The sequence below is a fragment of the Phymastichus coffea genome, unplaced genomic scaffold, assembly GCF_024137745.1.
Source record: "Phymastichus coffea isolate CEN01 unplaced genomic scaffold, Cenicafe_Pcof_1.1 PCOF00012, whole genome shotgun sequence".
Lineage (NCBI taxonomy): Eukaryota > Metazoa > Arthropoda > Insecta > Hymenoptera > Eulophidae > Phymastichus > Phymastichus coffea.
This window is the reverse complement of record NW_026706823.1, coordinates 6,689,877-6,714,696: the sequence shown is the minus strand read 5'-3', so window position 1 is coordinate 6,714,696 and position 24,820 is coordinate 6,689,877. Positions and strand designations below refer to the sequence as shown.

Here is a 24,820-nt window from a genome sequence, read left to right as displayed (position 1 = left end):
TAGCTTCATAATCATTCATGGAATTGTTCGGCATAACTGTAATTAAAAAAAAGTAATTAATAAATCTTGAACGAAAAGCACAATTATAAAAATCAAACACGTGTGCATATAACCTATTTGACAAAGTAACCTATCTGATAATTACATATTTTTTGTAAGTATCACCAACGCATACATCTGAAAAATAAGCATTATTAAATAGAAATTATATAATAAAATTATTTAATTTCTTTAAATATGTTTAAAAAGACTTCAAAATTACCTGATGACAGTAGATACACAATTCCAGCTTCAACGTCGAAATGCAACTAACCATGCATGCGCATGATGTCATAAAACTATAGTCTGATTAACACACACATTAGGGCTATCACTGATTACGGCGACACTTTTTGCTGTCACACATGGAAACGTGACGATAAGTCCGTATAAGTATATATCATATATATTTTCTAGGAAGGATAAGAATTTTAAAAAGAATAGAATATATGTTATAATATAATAATATTATTATGTTTTATATATTATAATTTTATTTTAAAGGAACTTTTCAAAAACAGTCAAATATTTACCAGCACAGTGGTCAGTGACACTTTCACTTTACTACAGACACATACACACACACATCAACTTAATAGACTCATGCACATGTCCCTCGTAACCAACTTTCAGCCAATGAAATCACGAATAAAATGCCTTCACTCTCAAGTCCATCACTCTTTTTAGGAAGGATCGGGATACGGAAGATCAAACTGCTTCACGGGGGACGCGAAAGACAACATTTCGACGCGCACAAGAAGGAACAGGGAGAAATGGTCAAAACAATTATCACTCACAAATTTCATTCAATACATATATTTTATCTTTACAATTTAACAACTCTCATCATTGCTTATCTCGGCGTGACAACAATCGCGAACTCGCACCACCGCGAGTTTCTGCGGAAGATCGCATGAAACCCGGCTGTCGTGACGGTTATGAGTTACCTTAATCTATTTTCTCCGTAGACTCTCAAGCGAAGTAACCGCTGAGCCTCCTTATCCTTCGCGGGTTGCCGGTGACGCGACTTTGCGAGAGAGAGAAAACTTGATCAACCTGGAGGAAAACTGCTCTCGATGTCCCCGAGTCGTGCAGATGCTGATGGCTCGTCCCGGGACCTTCCCAACTCCTCTCTCGAGACCACAGGCCTCGTGGCAGATACCCACACTCCGCTGCACACGCGATGCAGAAAATAGGCTCGCTTACGCGCTTCACAAAGACCACGGAAGACAACAAGCAATTAGAAGACGCGAACAAAAAAAACATGTCACACCGCTTCGTTGTCGCGGTCTACTGCCGGGCGTGGCGCTCCTTCCACCGAAAACCCTTAAGTAGCGGGCAATCGGCGGCGCGCTTCATGCGCGCCAATCTCGCCGGCGCCCAAATCACATTCTTTTTACTCTCTCTCTCTCCTTCACTGTCGCCGGGAAGGGAGAGGCGCTGACGGAGTGAACGGCGCGAGACGTGGTTCTCATCACACTATGGTAAATTTTTAGACTTCTAAAAGTGAAAACTCTTAGAGGAAACCGTGTAGCAGGATGTAGATAAAATTCCGAAGCCTTCTTACTCTATATCCAAACCTACTTAGAAAAAACTTTACGACTTTTCGGAGAAAAATCGCAACATGCGCGACGAAAGGAGCATCTTTTACGACATAGAATTCTTAACCTTTCCTTATTTCAGCTCAAAATGCTCTCCTTATTCTCACTCTCAAATTAAAACCTAAGTTGCACCAATAATAAGTATAAAATTACGTTAGACACCCACAAAAAAACATTTCCACTTAATTAAACGATCCGACATTACAATACCAATTGAACGAATACAGAACTCTTAGTGCTACTCCTCAACGAACTTTCCTTATTTAATAGATCTTCTAATTAGAAAATTCAAGACATATAAAACTTTTAAGATATTACATATTAACTATTAGTAAGTAGATAATTAAAAATACCTAAAAAACTTCTATATGTATCACCGGTACTGTACTCATATACGAAATAAACAACATATAATATATTAAAAGTGAACACCAGGAAAATAAAAAACTATAAAAGATCAGAAAACTATTTACACCATTTAATAGTGCGTCATATAATAAGCTTGATATTTCGTTATAATTTGTTTATGCGACATTATTTGATACTTCAAAAAATTAAAATTAGTTAGCATGTTGTGCAGATGGATACGTTTACGCCTTAACCGTCAAACCATGTAGTTTCTGAGTCTGCTACTTGGAGCGCTAATAAATAGTAATATAATGATGAGAAATATATCTTGACAGAACGAGCACCAGCCAGGGTAACAGGTGTATACTCGAGGTGGATTTGGAGTATCCAAAAGAAATTCACGATGCGCACAAAGATATGTCATTTTGTCCGGAATCCAAACAGAAAAAGCTCATGACAACTCTCGATGATAAGGAGCGTTACGTAATCCACTATAGAGTTCTGAAACACGCTATAAAGCATGGCTGGCTCATCGCCAAGATACGAATACATCGCGTTTTAATGTTTAATCAGAGACCATGGCTAAAAACATACATTGATTAGAATAATGAGATGCACCAAGCATAAAACGAATTTGAAAAAATGCTATACAAACTGTTCAACAATGCAGTATGCGGCAAGACAATGTAAAACGAAAAGAAACACATTGATGTTAAGCTTATGAATAAGTGAGATAGGCGATACGGTGCCGAAGCTCTGATAGCTCGACTAAATTTCCACACTAGTGACATTTTCGACGATGAACTGGTGGTGATTCAACTTTTGCGGACGGAAATCACATTGAGAAAACCCTTTTACATAGGTTTCGCTGTTCTCGACTTGTCCAAGACTATCGTGTATCGATTCCACTACGACTACATGGCCAACCCTGTTGGTCAACGTTGCAAGCTTTTTTACACCGACACAGACAGTCTAGTGTATGAGATTACCAATGTAGACATGTATGACGTCATGTGTCGAGATATTCGCAAATTCGATACATCGGATTTTCCAGAACCAAATCGGTTCAATACTCCTAGAGTCAATAAGAAAGTGGTTGGTAAGATGAAAGAAGAGTACGCCGGAATACTCATGCATGAGTTTGTTGGACTTAGCAGCAAAATGTACAGAGTGAGAGTTCAGAATAAATATCCAATAAAGAAGGCAAAAGGGATAAAAATATTCTATGTTAAATGCTACGATTATGTTCGAGAACTACGTCAAATTTCTCGGAAAAAATGGTATTTTAAACCGACAGCAAAATTTTATCAGATCACGCATCATCAGTTGTACAGCAAAAGACAAAGATCGCACTCAGTGAGCATGACGATAATCGCTTCTTGTTATCTGCAACAACCGATACACTTTCTTCGGGTCATTATAGCATCCTATTGGTAGAAAGGGAGGAGATAGAAGCGTTTGGAATAGTAGTCAAGCTGCCAACTGCCGCCGCCGTCGAAACACCGAAAATGACTGAAGTGAGAAACGGGCATAATCAATTAGAACCCGAAGCTGCAGAGCTCATTCTTTTCAAGAAGAAATTAACTACAAAGATAAGTAGTGAGAAGCAACAGTCTTCTAATTTCATTCTCAGTCAACTTGCTTCAAGGAAAAAAAAGTTAGTGGAAGTTCGTTTTGACAATGAAATTAAGAAACAAAATTCCGTGATTGAAATTACTTGAGGTAATTGTGATTTGGAGAATTTTTTTATTTGATTTAAGTCAACTGAGTTTAAATATCATCTTTTCTACAGATGAATCTTGCGTAGCTGAATGATAGAGCTGTCATCAATTCAAACCCATTAAGAAGAGTCGTGAATTAAAGACAGAATCCAAGTATATGATCGCCAAACTAAAACGAATTCAAAACCGATTCGGTGCAAAAGTCGTAGTTGAAGTAAACGAGGAGTTTCAGCTGTTTCTACCAAACAAGGTATCGACTGCATTGATGGTGAATGAAAAGCTGCTAAACGATATGGTAGATTACGTTAACAAACTTAAAATATTTCTCACCTACAAAGGTGATGGCTTTACAGAATTTACTACTGCATAAATATATATCAAGTACTGTAACGTTTGATCTTTATCCTACGTTATGTAAGTAGATAGTTCAAACTCTAAGATGTAATGATAATCGCGTTTCCGAGAGCAAGCAAGAAGTTGACACGTTAAAGTACTTTATGTTTTAATATTGTTACGATCATTGAATAGCGAACATAGTGTTATCCACGAAGTTCGCTGCTTCATCGAGCCGTTTGAAATACAACTAGTTTGAAGTACTGTTGCATCTATCGAGGAAAGGCCCGACAACGCCGCAATGAATACTTAGTCTAATCTCTAGGCAATATTAATTTTGAAAGTGAAGATAATGTAAGGCTGCTTTTTTCTCATAAGAGAGAGAGAGAGTTTTAGGAGATGAGTTCTTAGATTATCATATAGGAAAAGGAATAGCAGAGCTAACCACTGAATAATGAAATTCGATTTCAGGAAATAGCTGAGTCTTTATTTCAAACAGTGCTCGCTCTGCTAAGCAAGGTACGATTGTAGATCCTCTTGCTGCAGCGACGAGCAAATTTATATTCGCGAAAAAGGCTCCTTTTTAGGCTTGGGAGCTCCTACGACGCTATTTTTGATATTCGTACAAATTTTGAATATAATCAATGATTGTCGAGAAACTGCATTACTATATATACTATATACTGCATTACTATCATGATATATTTATAACAAAACAATGAAAACCCTTTCGATATCTTCCACAGTTTATAGCTCTATCATTTTCAATCACTAAAAACCCATATTTAACATTCACCCAATATTTTGTACCAAATTCTTTAAATTAATTGTAAGTTATATCAGAATTCACATGATCGTCATGTACTCGTATGTTTCATAGTTGCTTCGTCTTGTCGAAAAACTGCTAATAAATTGACGTTATCTTTCATGAGATGTTTAGAAATACCCATACCCACTGCCCATACAACAGAAAGCTCTCACGTTTTCTTGTTTCTCACAGGCGATGTCGTCGAATATCATAATTGAATTAGGTAGTGCATGCTCGCGACCGATCACAGATTCGTGTTCCTTCAACGAAATATGCTTTACTCCATCTATTGTCTTTAATATCTCTTTCAGTAATTTATAATTTAGATAGCGTACTCTAAAAATCAAGAAAATATACTGGCTAGAAATATCACAGACAAAGTTTTACCTGAAGAAACGTTCAATAATTTCATCGTTAAAGATTCTAGATTTAGTGAGAAAGCAGCTGATTATGCTGTATCTAACGCTATTACATTAAAATCAAAGTTTGGTATGGATCTCAAGAAGAGAAAAAAGATCAAGCCGAAAAGACGCAAGAAAATTAAAAAATTAGTTAATTTGAAAAGCGTTTTCAAAGCGGCCACATTCAAATGATCCAAGGGTGAATGTTCGCGCAAAGTCATCGGTTCTGCTTTGAAAAAAGCTCGTACAATCGTTGAAAAAGCCGGTGAAAAAGGAAACATCAACGTTCCACGAATTCTGCCAATATCAACTACGATGGGTGGAGCTTTGCCCTTCCTCATACCACTTTTTGAAGACTTGAGTGCAACTGGTGCTCTAGTTAGCGGCACCATGGGAATCACAAAAGCTGTAAACGATACCAAGTCTGCAAAACAAGAATTTGAAGAGAACAAGACACCCAACAAAACGATGGAAAAAAGCTTGTATCTCAAACTTGTAATGCGGTACATTACAAGGCCTTTCCTGGGTGCTGCATTATTTGCAACACCTCAGAAAGGCCATCCCCGTCCCTTGCCGCCCCGTAACCGGTTGAATAAAATAAAGACAAACGCGCCCTATATAGAATAATTACTCTTTTTATATCCGAACAACCACGCCGGAGATATGGGCAAAACAAACTCGTCAAACGCGATCCGACGGACACTCAAAGAGCAGAGAGAAAAAAGGAGCGCACCCCGGAAAAAGAGAGCGCACGCACACACTCACTCACACACACTCCCGACCACGTGTTGCCGACCGGCAAAAGAAAAATGGAAAACTTGACTGAGAAATGCAAAGGAAATGCATGTTGATGACACATGCAGATCCGTTACACTCCCAGACACCAACACCAACACTCACGAGACACTGACACTCCTGGGGCGAGCAGAAAATCGCCGATGAAGTGGCAGCCGACAATCCGCTGTGTCGTGCTGCCGAACACCATCGGCGACATCCTGAGCGCCACACACAAGAATAACAGCAACCACACACACAAACACCCAGGAGAACATCACTGAACCGACACGGGAGCGCCCCAGGAGGCGCTCCAACAACCGACACAAGGACACGAGACGTACGCGCTAGAAACTGAGCGGCCATCTTGAAGCGCCGAGACAGACTGAGAGCGAGCGAGCGAGACAGAGCGAGTGAAGTAGACTAAGCAAGAGCGAGCGAGACAGACTGAGACAGAGCATGCGAGACAGAGCGAGCGAAATAGACTAAACAAGAGCGAGCGAGACAGACGATACGAAATGATAAATAGAATAATATGCAAATGCGATGATGAGGGCGCTACAAATGAAACGACGTATATTATATACGTATTCATGACAGATTAAAATTAAAATTATAATTGAAAAAGAATGAGCATGGAATAGATACCGAATTGTAAAATTCGCATGCGACTGACACCCCTATTATGATAGCGAGCGACAACTAACCCCTTTAGGTTTAAATAATAATTTAATTGACCGAATTAGAACCTCTGACAAAATTCGCTAGTGACGTCACGACCAATGAGCAAATTAGAATAAAATTTGATTTCCGTCCGGATAGACAAATAGATAAGAGTAGGGGTAGACCTTTTCCGACAACTAATGATAACTACCTTAGTGGGGGGTGAGAGAGGGTAAATAACGACGAAAGTAGGAGAGTTAAGGAGGGCACTGTATCCTTCTAATTTACATACTGACCAATAATAAAATATTCGGAGGGCGCTACCAATATCCGAATTAGCATACCGACCAATAATAACATTTCTTCTCGGAAAGAGGAGAAGAAAAGCGATTTTTGATCGCGAGAAGCCGATTCTCGTTCATTTTGCCACTGAATCTCTAGCTGGAAAGAGCCTTCCGTAGATATTCTATTCGCAGGACCGTTTGCGCTAGACACCTTCCATATTAGCTAATTTTGTTCGCAGAAACAGCAAAGAAAAATCGTAAGTAGGCAAAGTGCCACTCACTTTTATTAATCGCGGAGCAACGCGTGGATCCGTCGACGCCGGTGCCTGTCAAATCGCGCTGACCTGTCCGCCATTCCGTAGATCTAAAGTGAGTGATAGATTTATACGGAAGAAAGTTCGTGATTTAGGATACTCGCGCTGACCTTTCGTTAATGGGATTTCGAATATAGGATTAGCCGGATAAAATTACCGTGCTAATTCAATTGTGTTTACCTTCTCGCCAATTTATAAAATTGAATGTGAGCATTAAGATCAAACAAAAGAAAGTTCGTGATTTAGGATACTCGCGCTGACCTTCCCGCCATTTCCTAGGTTTAAAGTGCGTGTTAGGTTTATACGAATTCGAAAACAGTGGTTGAGTTATTCGCGCTGATCTTTTGCTAATAGTTTGTTACGAATGTAAATCTAGCCGAATATAGAATTACCGTGCTTATTTAATCGTATTGACCTTTCCGCCATTTCGTAACCGAGAGTGAGCGTTAAGATCAAACAAAGGAAAGTTCGTGATTTAGGATTCGCGTTGACCTTTCGCTAACAAATTATTACGAGAGTAGAATTAGCCGAATAAGATCACCGTACTTATTTAATTGTGCTGACCTTTCCGCCATTTCGTAAACCGAGCGGGAGCGGTAAGATCAGACAAGAAAAATTAGTGATTGAGTTGTTTGCGCTGACCTTCCCACCATCTTTGTTAATCGAAGACCGACCGGAAAATTATTAACATTTCGATTAATTTGTACCCTTGCCATTTTATGGTTGTTCAGATTTTTACCGACCCTATTCACTCCGACCTCTTACTTGCAAATTACTGGATACGTCAATAAAGTGATTAATTATTTTATATAAAATTTACTGTGTTATCCTACCTTGATTGCATACTAATGATTTTCAGCCGCGAGCGGTCATATACGGGTATCACCAATTCGCTATATTTCGGGTCCCACGATAGGTAATATACGCGCGAATTCGAACGGACTCACGACTTGAATTAAGGAGCCATCATCTGAGCTGCCGGCATACCAATCAAGGAGACGTAGAAAGCGGAGAGTTGGACACCAAGGCCTGAATCGAGGATATCACGCGTATCCCCCGTCTGCCCACCCTGCGCAGTCGCCGTTAAGCAGATCGAGATACGCGACAACCTTACTGGCCTTACCCCCGACGATCGCCGTAACTAGCCGACGGTCTGGCGTTAAAACCCCCGAAACTCCCCGCCACAAACTTTATAAAAAAGGCTATGTACTTTATCTCAAAACTTATGTAGGTTCAGATTTGAAAATAATCTACCGGATGGAGCTCTCTCAAACAATGACTAAATAAAGTATGCAAAAATTTTGAATATACCAAATTTTCGCGGACTCTTCATGAGAAATCACTTACCGAGTTCTGGACCATATTATCACGAATCAGCTATAGTCAATCTTGATGACGTCGAAGGAAAAGAGACACACTAGGTGGCTTATCAAAAAATAAGAAAAAACGTCACATATTTTGATAGATTTGGAGATCTTAGGCCACCTATGGATTTAAAAATGTATCTTTGTGATATCGAGATCAAATATAATTCCAAAAGATATCAAGATTTCAATTCTCACGTATGCGGTCATATTTTTTTACAGTTTTTGTGCGAGGGTACAAAAGTAAAGCAACGTAAAAATATTGGTAGTCATGTACCGACAGTCATGGAGGATTCGATAACTATGACTCTCTCGGGTAATTCTTCACTGTTGGAAGCGCTCTATTTCCCACTAATTGAACTATCACAGCATAAACATTACAAGTTAGGCTTAATTGAGTACCTAACGTTCAACTCGATACCTAATATTAACGTATAAAATAATAAATTTTACGTCACAAATCATATTATCAACATACCTGTCGGGACCTACGAGATCGACGACATTGATAAATTTCTTCGCAGAGCTCTGCAGAGTCTCCCCACTGATAATAATATAACATTAAGTTTGAAACCAAACAGTATCTTGCATGGCATAATCAAGTGTTCTGAACCTGTCGATTTTTGTCCGCAAAATTCTATTGGACGATTGTTAGATTTTTCATGTATATTAAAGGAAAACTTTTCTTATAACTCTGATCTTTCCGTCAATATTCTCAAGATAAATGCTGTGAGAGTCCAGTGTAATATAACCGCTTGAGCTTACTTAAAGGGAAACACTGTCCCTAATATTCACGGATTTTTTCCAGCAGTACCGCCTAGATGTAAAATTATTGATATTCGCGTGATTTATTTTCCAGTTATGAAAAAATCTGTAGATTATTTGCAATTACGTATCATTGATCAAGACGGAAATTTAATTGATTTTCGTGGTGAAGTCATAACAATCAGATAACAGTTTAAATTGTATGATGGGAATTGTTTACAATTCGAAAAGTTGTAGAGGGCTGTATAAGGACCGAAAAATGCATACACACCATCAGTCATCAACTGAAATTGAAAATGTCAACACGGCAAACTCCAGTCATTAATCGTCGACGGAAAGCGAGACCTTCAACACATCAAAGCATAAAGTTCTTAAAAAGTCTTGGATTAATAGTAGTTCCTAGTGGAAGATAAAATGTCTAATTTTTTTTGCTGTTTTCAACGAAACAATGGAGAAAATTTTAGAAATATAGTCACCTGTCGTATTGCAAATGGCGACTTTGATATTTTAATTCTTATGAGCTTCATACTTGGATTCGCTGAAGACTATCGCAAAGTGCTAGTGAATATGAAACATGAATTAGTTTTCATAAGATCGAGTACCGATGTAGATACAGTTTATCAAACAAAGAAGACCGTCAACGACGTTGAAGCTTACGAAGAATTCAAGATTGATGAAACATGTCTCGAATGGCTTATGCCCTATGTGACTGCATCGAATGCAAAGAAAATATGTCTACTCGACTTTGTAAGAAGCAAACGAAGTATTTCAATGAGTTTTCGTAGTTGGAAACTGTGCAAATATCCAGCACTGGCTGCAAACACAAATCACGTCTGGACAGTCAAAACGACAAATCAGTTGGAGAAACTACGCTACGTCATCTTAGCCTTCCAAACCAATCGAAAAAATAAACCAAACTCTAACGCTAGTATATTTGATCATTGTAACATCAGAAATGTGAAACCGTACCTCAACTCTCAGTGCTATCCATATGGCAATCTCAACATTAATTTCAGTAAAAACCAGTGCGCAATGTTGTACGATATGTATGCCTATTTCCAAAACTTTCAAAAGATACAGTGCCGCTCACGCACTTTTACCCCCCCACGGGCAAAATCAGTCTAACTTCAAAGTTTTATATCTCTGGTAGAAATTAACGTACAGAGACGCGCGTGGGTGCGTTTGAAAGGTCTTTCGGAGAGCTTTCAAATGATATGACTCACGAATGCCATCGATTGTTTTTTTAAATTTTGCAACAATTATGCAAAATTGAAAATTCTGAAATTTTTTTATTATTTTTGACAATTAGCCAATTTTGGAAAAAAAATCGTACGAAAATTTGAAGTACACCATTTTTTAGCTATTACCAAGCCCTATCTGAATCACTCATCAAAAATTTATTTTCGTCAAATATGACGCGCGCACGGGCATTTTTTCCTGGAAGTGACAGTTTTTTTCAACATTTTTAATCTCCGTCAAATTGTAACAATCAAAAAAAATTTATAGGAGAAAAAATGTTTGTTTTTTCACGTAGAATACTGCAATAATTTTTTTTTTGGTTTTTCGAAAAATTTTTTTTTCGGTTTTTTTCAATTTTTTTTTCTCACAGTCGGTACGCTAAAAAGATGAGAAACCACAAAAAAAAATTTTTTTCCACCCATTCAATAATACTACATAACAAGTATCGTAAATTACATAAAAAAAAAAATCTTTTTTTTTCGACCTTGAAAAATAATTTAAACCGAAAAAAAAAATTTTTCGAAAAACCAAAAAAAAAATTATTGCAGTATTCTACGTGAAACAACAAACATTTTTTCTCCTATAAATTTTTTTCGATTGTTACAATTTGACGGAGATAAAAAATGTTGAAAAGACTGTCACTTCCAGGAAAAAATGCCCGTGCGCGCGTCATATTTGACGAAAATAAATTTTTGATGAGTGATTCAGATAGGGCTTGGTAATAGCTAAAAAATGGTGTACTTCAAATTTTCGTACGATTTTTTTTCCAAAATTGGCTAATTGTCAAAAATAATAAAAAAATTTCAGAATTTTCAATTTTGCATAATTGTTGCAAAATTTAAAAAAACAATCGATGGCAACCGTGAGTCATATCCTTTGAAAGCTCTCCGAAAGACCTTTCAAACGCACCCACGCGCGTCTCTGTACGTTAATTTCTACCAGAGATATAAAACTTTGAAGTTAGACTGATTTTGCCCGTGGGGGGGGGGGGGGTAAAAGTGCGTGAGCGGCACTGTATACTACGGTAAAGATGCAGAACCGATGCTCAAAAAACTCGAATATAAAAATTACATGCCACTCGTAGTGATTGACTGTTTGAAACAAAACGAATCATCAAAGACTGCTCCAGTAGATGTGCGCTTGGAGTTCAAAACCAGAGAAAATATTCCCGAAGGAACTACAGCATATTGTCTTATTCTACACGATCTCATCGTTCAATATAATCCGATAAATGAAGATGTGAAGAAACTTATTTAGGAGGGGAGAGGAGTATTAAAGAATTGACTCTTTCCTTAAGAAGCTCAGTAGTATCTTTCTATCGCAATGGAGTACGTAGTGGATATGCAAGGCTTCATGATAACTGGTGGTAAAACTTATGCTGTGAAAGAGTTAGCGATACTTCCACTTGACTACAACGAAGAACCACTCGTACGCTTGTTTAAACCTCCCTTTCCATGGCGAAGACTAACGGAGAAATATAAGCGACAAAATCTCTGGTTAGAACTCTACTATCATGGATTAACATGGAACTATGGCGATTTTAAATACGAAGAGCATAAATTCATCATCACAGATACGCTCAATGATGCCACAAACAATTTTCGTTTCCGGAGATCTGAATGATTGGGGCTATTCATCTTTCGAAAAATTTCAATCAATTTCCATATGCCCTAATCTAAGGACAAATACGTAACGATATGTGCACATTAAAACGTTAAATTAATGAAAAGATTTTACATCGATGGTTGTTGCATAGATTATGGAGATAGCGATGAAATCGTTGAAGGATTTCTATAGGGAGTTTTTTTTAAATAGATAACTATTAGTATAACATGTAGAATAAGATATAAACATATAGAATAAGATATATTTTTATCAATAAAAAAATTTTGTTTTATTGATACAAAAAAATATTCTTTTATTTTTTAATAAACCATCCAAAAAAGCGAAATTCTTCGTTGATGACGACAGCAGTAGCAGCAGCAGTAGTTTCCTTTTATAATAAATTTTGTATTTTTATCAATAAAAAAAAATTTATACAACGTAGAATTCAGGTTTAAAAAATGTCTATTTATTGTAGTTGAGGTTATAATGATGACATGTGTACATATGATTATTAGTCCTTCTTTTTGTTATTAAACTTCTGCCTTTTTGTCCTGGAAAATTATTAGTATTGCTCGAAAATTTGGAAATGGATTGTTTCCATGTCGTTGATTGTTTGTTCTTCTTTTCGTCTGGGTTTTTTTGTGGAAGACGAGAGTACTTTACTTTAGAGTTGCGATCCATTTCATTGTAATACTAGTTGATGAATGATTCGATGATTCTTACGCTGTGCTGTTTATAGTAGCTTACAACCACGAAGGCTACAAATAAAAGAAAGTAAGCAGGATTTTATGTTGCATATTTTTTTTTCATCTTGGTCTTCACAGGTACTTGCACTTTTTTTAATTAAACCATCTTGGCTAGGTGACACACACACACATACACAATCACACGCGCACGTTGCTCTGCAATAAAAATTTATCGTATACTAGTCATAAGAAATGTATATAATATTTATTATAAATAGTATATTTATTATAATAATATATATAATATTTATTGTAATTAGTGTATAATATAACAAAATTCATTATATACTAAATATAATAAATATATATAAATATAATTACACAGGCCAACAAAATTTGACAAAGGTTCAAAACCAGAGACCAGACATAATATATTCGAAGGATTTTGGTGCGCTGAATCCAAATTCGAGCTCAGAATTGCGCCAACACGTCAGGATTTTGAGATATCCTAACCTAAAAGTGCGAAAATCAAGTTTTTTTGGCTATATACGGTACCTTATAACATTGCGAATAATTTTTTTCATGAAAAATTGACAACGGCATTTAAAAAGCAATTTTTATCGTACAAAAGCACTAACAATCTTCAGTTTATGTCTTCTTTTATCGTCAATTGAAATGTACTACTTATCAATTGGTTTATACGGCAACGCAATGAATTTCGACTGTTATAACTCAAATCCCTGATCTTGGAGCATTGTAACATGCGGGGCAATAAACCTTGCCCACTTAACCCTAAATCTCTTAACCCCCGAGCACTGTGACCTTCGATGCAATAATCCCCGTCCCCTTAACCCCAATTATGTTAACCCAAGAAGGTTATAACAAGCGCGGCAATAAAACCTGCCAACTTAACCCTGAATTTCTTCACCTCGGAATCCTGTAACTTGCGATACAATAGCTCTAGATTCCTTGTGGCGCAAATTACTGGGCTCAGGCATTAAGGGATTTACGTAACGGCATTGAGGGTTATAACATCACAGGTTTCAGGGCTACAGGGTTAACGGATTTAAGGTTAAGGGAGCAGTTAAAGGTTAAGGGGTCGGGGCTTTTTGGGTTAACGGATTTAGGGTTATGGTCACGCAGATTATAGCCTTCTAGAATATCTCGGAATACTCACGTGCTGGCGCAATTCTAAGCTGGGATTTGGATTTAGCGCATCGAAATTTTTCGGGTGCGTTATGTATAGTTTTTGGTTCTGAAGTTTGTCGGCCTGTGACAGACAGACAAATATTAGAATTAAAAATTTAAACAATTTGTTTAAATAAATTTAAATGTACAAATCTGACATCAAACTCGTGATTAGTAACCCCCAAAACCATGGAAATGTGGTGCAGCTTGCAAAAATATTCTATTATACAGGAATTTGTTTAAAGAAATTTTTTAAATAAAATACATTTTGCAAATCTGATATCAGATTCATAACCAGCGACCTCAAAATCCAGCAAAAGTATGTGCAACTTGCAAAAACATCGAGTCTTGCAATATTTGTTTAAATAAATTGTTTAAATAAATCTAAATTCACAAATCTAACATCAAACTCGTAATCAGTGACCCCTAAAACCACGAAAATGAGGTGCAACTTTCAAAAATATTCAATTGTGCAAAAATTTGTTTAAACAAATTGCTTGAATAAAATAAGTTTTGAAAATCTGATATCCGATACGATCAGCGGAATCAAAAACAGTGAAATCTTTCATTCGTTTTTGAAATTCTGTAGATAGATGATGTAGTATATTACGTAACTTGAAATGTATGATTGTATGCTGAAGCTGAGATAACTGATTTTGTGACATACTAATCCTTCCGTGTTAGAGATCACGTTTGAGTGGCGGGCTAACGGTTGAATTTCCTGTAAATGTATTATCTTATTTTCTTCTACTTTATTTATTATAAGAATATTTATCATAAGAACATTTTTTATCCTTTTTGTTATTTATTATAAAAAAATGAGTTCCAGAAGCCCTTATGCAAGAAAAATTGATACATTTTGTTATGTTTGTGGGAAGTTTGAAACAGCTTCTTATCGACGATCGATTAATGATTCAATCAAAACTCTATATATGAAATGTTATAAGGTTCCGATCGACAATTTAGATAAGACATGGGTACCATCTTCAATTTGTAATTCTTGCAGACTTGCTATGTTGAAGTGGGATGATAATAGCAGCAATATGACTGTTATTGAACCGACCATCTGGCGTGAACCCAAGGACCATGAAACTGATTGTTACTTCTGCTTATGTAATACAACGGCTTTCAATAAACAAAATTCAAATAAAATCATCTACCCTGCAGTAGCGAGTGTAACACCAGCCAAAGTAGGAAAAGTAAGTAAACGCGGATAAGAAGTTGGTTCGGCAAAAGTTGAACCGATGGATATTGATACAACTGAAGATGTCTCTTTTGTAGGTAATTCTGATGACGAGAGTCCTAAGCTTTTTGACCAAAGTTCGTTAGATGATTTTATTCGAGACCTCAATCTTTTAAAGGATAAAGCTGAACTCTGTGCTTCAAGACTCCAAGAAAGGAAGCTATTATTACCTGGTACAAAAGTGTCAATTTACAGAAACCGAGAAGAAGCGTTTATAAAGTACTTTACAATGGAGGATGTGATGGTGTACTGTAATAACATCGAAGAATTGGTTAATTTGTATATCCAAGATTTGTACAAGCCAGAAAACTGGCGTCTCTTCATTGATTCTTCCACACAAAGTCTCAAAGCTGTGTTACTACACAACGGAAATGAGTATGCGGCACTTCCTGTAGGTCACTTAACTGTACTAAAAGAATCATATAATAGTTTTCAATTTCTACTGGAAAAAAAAAATTACAAGACTCACAATTGGCTTGTTTGTGGTGACTTTAAGATGATAAATCTTATAGTTGGCTTGCAGTCGGGAAATACCAAATTTCCGTGTTTCCTCTGCCTTTCGGACAGCCTTGCAAGAGAATAACAAAAAAATGGCCCACAAGATCAGAATGGAAAATAAGTTCTCATAATGTCGCCTACGTAGGTCTTCCAGCAAAATCCGCAAGAATTTTAGGGTCGTTTCATCACTGTAGATGAAACATGGATACATCAGAACACTCCTGAGACCAAAGAACAGTCTAAACAATGGGTTACCAAGGGGGAATCTACTCCGAAAAAGACGAAGCCAATTCCTTCGACCGGGAAGGTTATGGTCTTTTGGGATTCGCAAGGAATAATCTTCATTTACTATCTGGAAAAGGGTAAAACCATTACAGGCGAATATTATTCATCGTCATTGGATCGTTTGAAACGAATGCCTATTTTACAGACTTGGACAAATCCTATTATTTGGAAGGGATTAACAAACTAGAGTAGCGTTGGATGAAGTGTATAAGCCTGAAAGGAGACTATGTTGAAAAATAAAAAAGATTTATTAAAAAAAATTTTTATTTTTGCACGGACTTTTCAAACGACCCTCGTATATGCACCGACTAAACGCAGCCGTTGACGATATACTTGGCCATAATTATAATGCTTGGAAACTGCTAATACCTTCAGAGCTGCGTGAACGCATTCTTATGGAATGTCACGATGAGCTAATAGCTAGATACTTGGGACGTTACAAAATCCATCAGCGAGCGAATACGCAATATGTCTGGCCTAAAATATGTAATAGTGTCGGCGTGCAATGCCGATAAACCCACCACTATTACCAATTATTTATAAGGGGGAAGGTAAGGGAGGCGGTGTGTCGCTCCAGACAAAGCAGGAAGGAGAACAACAGGCAAATAACTTCACACACACACCCAATCTCATTAACAAACCCGTTTATTACAAAACACTTCCTTGAGTGCCGATGAGAGTACAAGTACAAATCACTTATCACTACTAACACGCGCACTTATGTTAAACGAGATGACCGGCACGTTAGCGCCATATCACCTCGTCAACCGGCTCAAACAACAATTATATCGAACTAAAGAGTGCGCCGGCTCAAGGGGGAGCCTGGCGCAGCAGCACGAACCAAGACCAATCGCCGAGGAAAAGAGAGAACTAGAGAGAGAGAACAATAACTTGACCGTTGCTGATGAGTATTGCTGTTGCTGGCGGTTCTACAGATGGCTTCGCAGAAATCCTCGTTAGCTGCGTTGCTGGTGGTTCATCGAGGGAGTTGCAGCTATATGCCGACAACGAAACCGGCCCAACTCTTGCCTGGCTGCTGGCTGCTTAGCTGCACGAGGAGAGATGGCTGTGCGACTACGGTCACTAAACTCTCTTTCGTCAATGCGGCCGATTGCTAATGCGTGCGTCGCATCACTGTCGCGAGTGCGTGAGAGCCGGCTTCTCACGCCTTCTCCCACCACTCATTTACTAATCGGCGGCACGCGGCAACGCCGGTCACGACTAGTGCCGCGCGCCAAGCCCAACCACCGAACTGCATACTACTTCTCTCTTTCTCTCTCTCTCTCTCTCACACTCTCAATACTCGAGCGTTGTTGCCTCTGGCCTCGCCTTCTGCTCTCGGGTGTTGCTGGAATAAAGAAGGAGGCATCAGGCACGTGAAATTTAACGTGCGTTTGATGCCAGCCGTGTGCCTTCGCCTGGGAGAGATGACGCAGGCATACACGGTGTAGGCTATGACCAGCCTACACCGTCACAGCCGTCACGGCTTGATCAAACGCTACTAACTAGAATACACTTATACATAAACTTATAATACTTAAACTGGCTTAATCTAAGTTTCATAATTTAAACGAAGATTTGAATTAATGACCGAACTATACAAACTAAGTCTTACAACATCAAACACAAGAGCAATGCGCGATCTAAACAATTACTCTAGAAAATGAATCCAGTAAAAGAACTTTAATTAACGCGAAACCCGATTGAATCAACGGCGCACCAGGACGCCACACGCACGTGTTCACCTCTTAAAGAATACTATACCTTTCATTTGGAGACTATCTTTCTTTCTCCAAATATTTGAGGCGCAGAGCTCTCAATTCCTCTGCCACGGGAGTAGGGGTGCCAGCACCACTGAGCCGATGACCGCCCGCGTCAGCTGCTACCGACGGAGTCGCCTCCGATGTTTCCATCGGGGCAACTTCCGCCGAGAGCGAACCCGATCCGCTGGGCGACCGAGTTTCAGCGCCGCTCGCCTGCTGCCGAGCACTTTTACGCGCCAACCTTTCGCGGTATGCCTTTCCCGAGCGATGGCGCTTCTTACGAGCTACCTCCGGGGTAGCTGTCGCGGCTATCGGTGAAACCGAAACTTGAGGCTCCGGTTCTCGAGGAGCCTGCTGCGGCGTGGGCCTGTCCTGTGGGACACAGACCACGTTCGCCTGCGGTTCACTTGAGATTGGAGCCAGAGCGTCCCGACTCGCTCGAAGCTGCGCTTGCTCCAGCGAGTACGCCTGGCTACAACGCGGGCAGTTGTCTACTATTGTGTCCAGCCGGCCACAATTCCGACAAAAGTCGCGTCTGAGCGGCGGCCTCGTACAGTCAGACCTACGGTGGGAGCCCGTCCGACAATTGAAACACCTGTACGGTGGGAGATCTCGCTGATCGTCCCACGGCACAGATGCCAACCCGCAGAGGAAGACTCCCCTCGCAAGCCTGACCTCCGGGTTCGAGGCACTCGCTCTAACCGGCATACTCGCTGGCACCGATATACGTACACGCGCTTCCTCGCGCCTTACTGGTGGGCACACCTCGGTTGACGTTGAGGCGCGCTCAACAGTCGGCACGGGAAGAACTGGTAACGGCGAAGGTACCGACGTGTCTACGCGCGCCTCCTCGCGCCTTACTAGTGGGCACACCGCGGCTGATGTTGCGGCGCGCTCCACAGTCGGCACAGGGAGGACTGGTGACGACGAGGGTACCGACGGCTCGTCCCCCTCCATAGCGCCGACGCCGCCCTCACAGGGCACAGGCCTCCGAGCCAAAACTTGACCCGCCGCTCGACTCGCTGAAATTTCGGCACGTTGGTCGAGATCAATCGACGCAACGTCCATAATCAGACAAAGCCTCCCGGGCGACCAGTCCTTACGAACTGGTATGCCGGGTCAAGCCTCTGAAGCCAGAGAGGCTTCCACGGCAAAGGCTCGTGCACGTGCCTCTGAGGCGCCACCTTAGGCACATCAGCGGCCCGCACACTCTTCTCGGCCGAACTACCGTCATCGTCCAAGATCTCGAGTAGCCCGTTAGTGCCTGTGGAGCGCGTTGGCGAGGGTGGCAACGAGATACGGCCGACTCGTCCTCGCGAATTCGCGCGCGTCCTGGTAACTCTCCCGAGAGTCGGCCTTGGGCCGCGACCGATCGAAACTCGTCGTTGACCCGGTGGCGAACCACCTCGGGAGTCCACCTTAGCCGACGGCTGAAACAAACCGCTCCGGGCCGAAATGACGCGAGACCTCTCGGCGGCCTCGCGTATCGCGAGAGTCGCAAGGCGGAACGAAGCGCACTTCTTAACTGCTTCCGACCAAGTTCTCACCGGAGCAGCGAGACGAATCGTCGTGAGTGCAGCCTTGTTTTTTCTGACAAGGCGCACCAGACTAACCGTCTCGGCTGGGACCGGTCCCATCGGCAACGGGGAAGGAGTCGGCACGACACGACCCGGAACGGCACCAAAATGCGGTGCAGCCGAGGCACTTGGAGACAATGGTTGAGCCTCGACTTGAGAGGTCGCCTGCTCTTCCCGCAAAGGAGGAGCGGCAAGTCTCTCAGCCGGGCTCGATTCCACGAGCTCCAACACCATCGGCTGTTCGACGCAAAGCGTAGCTCTAGGCTCGATCGCGGCAACGGATTGCGCAAGGCGATCAGGCTCTGTGGGTGCGGCTGCTCCCAACTCCATCGGGGTACCCTCCATCAAAGACTTATGACAAAAACCTATAAACAAAGTAAAACATAGCGCGTTCGTTAGACAACTAAAATCAAATTAGATGCACTTTTAAATCAAACCTTTAGCTTTACGAGGTGGAATGTATCGTTTTAATTCCGATACATGAACTCTCGTACTGCGGTGTTTGCTATCTGTTTGCAATTCGTAAATTTCAGGTGAGACGACGCTAATTATCTTAAACGGACCATCAAATTTCGGATCTAATTTCGCGTTCTTACCCGCGGCAGCGTTAGAAAGCGTATGGACTTTTCGCCAGACTAGATCGCCTACTTGGAAAAGTACTTGCTTTCTACCCTTATCATATTGACGCTTTTGCTTTTCTTGAGCTTCTTCAATATGTTTCGCCACTAGGTCTCGAAGCGCATTCAATCGCGTTAACCGATCCGTCCACGCTTGCGTATCAATTTTTGTAATCGGCAATTTCTTCTCTAACTCTCTCCTAAGACTCTTAACCGGCCGAGGATCCCTACCAAAATTTAGGAATGCCGGCGATACCTTGGTTGTCGATTGTGTCGCGGTATTTAATGCGTGCCTAAACTCGTGCAAATAACGATCCCAGCTTCTGTGGTCTTTATCAACAAACATAGCAATCATAGTTTTCAGCGTCTTATTGACGCGTTCAACCGGATCGCTCTGCTGATGATAGTCAGGGCACAACACATGCTCGATGCCATGCTCTCGCAACATACCTTGGAAGACCACGCTCTTGTATGCTTTCGCATTATCACTTATCAAGTACTCTGGCGTTTCCCATCTAAATAAAATTAATTCCTCCAAGGCAGCGGCCAGAGCAGGCCCGTCTGCCGACCTAAGCGGTTTCAGTTCTACCCACTTGGTGAATAGATCTTGAAACACAACCATGTACCGGAACCTATTCTTGCTGCGTGGTAGCTCGACTACGTCCGTGGCTACTACGGCCCATGGGCGTTCTACTGCACGTTTTCCCATTAAGCCGAGCGGCGCCTGTTGTACAGTTTTGTACTCCTGGCACTTTTTACACTCGGCAATGAAGGTACTAACGTCGTACCAAACGCCCGGCCAGTAGTACTCACGTATTACTCTATCGTAAGTCTTTTCCCGGCCTAAATGTCCTGAAGAAGGCTCGCAATGAGCATCGCGTAACACACGTTCCCTATGTTCAACCGGCACTACCATACGCCAACACTCTTCCCTGTTCGTAATCGGATCGAGCAAATGGTTCTGCATAAATTTATAGAGCGTGCTACCTTCTACTCTCCACGTTCTATGCTTTTTTGGCCTAGACAAAACGTCCTGTATCCGTTGCAGGTACCATTTATCGCTCGTATCCTCAAACGCGCATACTTCGCATTCGTCCTCGAATTCTCTAGATAACGTGTCTGGCACATGGTGTAATGCCCCTTTTCTGTGTATTATTTCACAGTCGTGCTGCTGAAATTCGAGTACCCATCTTTCTAACCGACCTATAAGTTCTCTTTTATTCAGAATTTTCGTAAGCGCGCTATGGTCAGTAACTACGATGAAGCGTGATCCTTCTATGTACGGTCTAAACTTCTTCACCGCGAATAGAACGGCTAAGAACTCGATCTCACTAACTGTATAGTTACGCTCATGAGTGTTAAGCATTCGACTGGCATAGCATATCGGATGCTCGCCATCGTCGAATATTTGAACTAAACACGCGCCGACCGCAAAAGATGAACCGTCGCAATGCAAGTAGAAAGGGAGCGCGAAGTCCGGGCGCGCAAGAACAGGCGCCTCAGTCAATGCGCGCTTCAACCTTTCAAATGCAGCTTGCTGAGCTTCACCCCAATCCCACGGTTGATCCTTACGAATTAATTTTGTTAGAGGAACTTTGATATCACTCTCGTGTTCTATAAACCTAGCATACCAGCCTACCATACCGAGAAAGCGACGCAACTGAGCCACGTTGTTCGGAGCCGGGTAGTCTGCGATCGGCTGCACTTTATTGTCGTCCGGTCGCAAACCCTCGCTGTCCAAGCGATAGCCTAAGTACGTCACTTCTGTGCAGAAGAAATCTGATTTCTCGAGATTGATTTCTAGACCCACGCTAACTAGCCTTTTCAACACTTTTTCTAACCAATAGACGTGACTTTCAAAGTCTGCGCTAACTACTAACAAATCGTCGAGATACCAGAAAACGTGCGGTTCGTATTCAGGCCCGAAAAGTGCGTCCATTACTCTCATGAACGTTGCTGGCGCGTTCACCAAACCGAAGGGCATTCTTTCAAACTCCCACAAGCCTAGTCCCGGTACTGCGAAAGCCGTATATTGCTTACTTATTTCCGAGAGAGGAATCTGCCAGAACGCTGACTTTAAGTCGATTTTTGAGAGATGAACCGCGCCGCGCAACCTATCTAAGATTGAGTCCATGCTTGGCATTGGATAAGCGTCAATCTTTGTCACTTTATTTACCGGCCTAAAGTCTAGACAGAATCTATAACTGCCGTCTTGCTTACGTACGACTACCGGCGCGCTACACCATTGACTGTTCGACGGCCTGATTATCTTTGCTTTCCACAGGCGCATCGTTTCCTCCTGCAGGAAAGCCAAGATTTTCGGCGACATTCGACGCATTGGCGTTTTAATCGGGCGCGCGTCACCGACATCGATAATATGTTCGATAACTTTAGTGACTGCCGGTGAATCTCCTGACTCGGGGACGATCCGGCGAACGAGCGCCATGATCGTCTCACGCTGAGTTTCCTCGTACCTGTTCAAACCTGCACATTCGGCAAACACGTCAACTACCTTGCTATCTCCGTCGGCAAATTGACACCAATCGTTCTGATCACCTGACCGCCAGGCACGATTCCCGAAATCAATGTTAATTTGCCAGTTATTACAGAAATCCGCGCCTAAAATAAGGTCGTGTTTTAACGTTGACACAGCCGTCACGGTCAGCCAGGCGATTCTACCACCTATCTCGAAACACAGTCTAAGATCGCCCAATGTTCGCGGCTTTTCACCTGAAATGCCTTGCACGAATATAGTTGGTGACCTCAGACGTTCCTCGTATCTCTGTGCAAGCCTCGGTCCTACAACTGACACCTGAGCACCTGAGTCTAACAGCGCGTTATAGACTTCATCGCCTATCTTCACCTTCAAGAAAAACCTATTCTCTATTACGGCTACTAACGCTTGGTCCGACTCTTCCGTCCTTAGCAAAGGTACTGAGTTATCCTCAGTCTCCCCCCTCACCGAAACGGACGGTGCATCTGTACAGACAACCGAACGCTTACCCAAAGTTACAGAAGTAGCGGGTTCTTTAAATATTTGCTCATTATGATTGCGCGAATCTACGGAGCCCGCTGCGTCGTTAGATGTCGAAGAGTTCATGCTAGGCTGAATTTTGATCGTTCCGACCGTATCCCACGCATCGTACTTAAACAAGGTCCCGCTTGTCGCCTCGTCTCGTTGTTTATGATCGACCCTAGCACTAACACGTTGAACCGAGGGTTTTTCGACTTGCGAAACGCTCGATTTCTGGTTCTCTGGCTGAAAGGGCCCGTCCAACGTTGACGAAATAAACTCTCCATTAGCTACAAGATCTGGATTCTTCAGCTTCTCGTCAGCTACATCGTGAACGACTTCACTACCCGGCCTACAAACGACTTGCTTTCTTTCGATTGTATCCGATTTTAACCTCTCACCTACATCCAATACTACCGGCCTGCAAACGACATGCTTTCTTTCGTTTGTATCCGACTCTACTACTAACCATTCATTAACAACGCGATCGGAATTCCTCATTTCCGACGCAACAGCCGAGTTACTCTTCCTTTTTAGTAGCTCGCTTATCCATACCGCCCGTTCGATTTGCTTTAAGCAGGAGTCGCTGAGCGGTCGGCGGCTCCCGCACCCGAGTTTCCCTGTCTTACTTGACTACAAGTTGGGCAATTTCGGAAGACAAAACCAACGGTTCCACAGATCTGACATTCCGGTTTGGCCTCCGTCGGTCTCAGTGGACAATTGTTTGCATAGTGCCCAGGTTGTCGGCACTTATAACAAACAATCGGCTGCGCATTCTGCGCGGCCGGGCACTGAGACCTCTGATGGCCAACCAAACCACACGCGAAACACGCGCCAGCAAAGGGACGTTGTCCTCTCGTGTTACCTGCGAGAGCGCTGTTCGCTTGCCCCCGTTGCTGTGGTATCAAACTCGGCGCGGAAAACATCGGTACCTGGGCGGCCGGAGGCTGCGCTGCGACATTCGGTTGCGCTACAACGTTCGGCTGCGCAGCCTGCTGTGAAGAGCGATTCGTCGCCTGCGGCTTCGTGCCTTGGGCATTAGCCGCGGTAACTTCGCTCTTCGGCCCTTTGCCCTTGACCTTCGTTTTTCTTCTACTAGCGCGCGTATCTTTAGCCGGTTCTACTGTTAAAACCTCATCTGATTCGCCCGCGACCTGTTCTACCGCCGCGACTGCCTTTTTTCCAGCTAGCTTCTTAGGCTCGGTATAAGCAGATTCCGGCACGAGCGTAACGTCTGCACTAGGTGGTCGCTGCCACCTTTTCCAGCCCGCCATGCGGTCTTCTAGAGCTAACCCTGCTTCCTTGAATTGACTTAAATTTTTAAAGCTTTTAGTCTCTAGAAAACGCTTGTACTGCGGGTGTAGCCCTTCCACAATGATAGCTACTTGTCTCCTATCGGTTACCGGAGGGTCGAAGCGTCTTAAAATTGATTGAAAAGCAGCTACATAATCCGATATACGCTCGCGCTCTCCTTGCGATCTCTGCCTCAGCTCTCTGTACAGCTGTTCGCGATTAAACCGACGACAAAAGTTAGCTGAAAAACTTCTTCTAAATTCTGTAAGATTTTCCCATTGTTTACGATTAAGTTCGTACCAAGAACGCGCCTTGCCACGAAAAGTAGTGCCAATAGCATTCAGCATTTCTTTATCCGAAATGCCATAGTAGCGCTGACAATCCTCTAGTCCTGACAA

At 41.7% G+C, this 24,820-nt stretch overlaps 1 protein-coding gene across 1 annotated transcript in view; it reads left to right on the top strand.

The window, feature by feature from the left end:
• Positions 1 to 24,820, top strand: part of LOC131672648 (carcinine transporter) — a 1,420,696-nt gene that overhangs the window by 1,339,235 nt on the left and 56,641 nt on the right. The window lies entirely within an intron of this gene.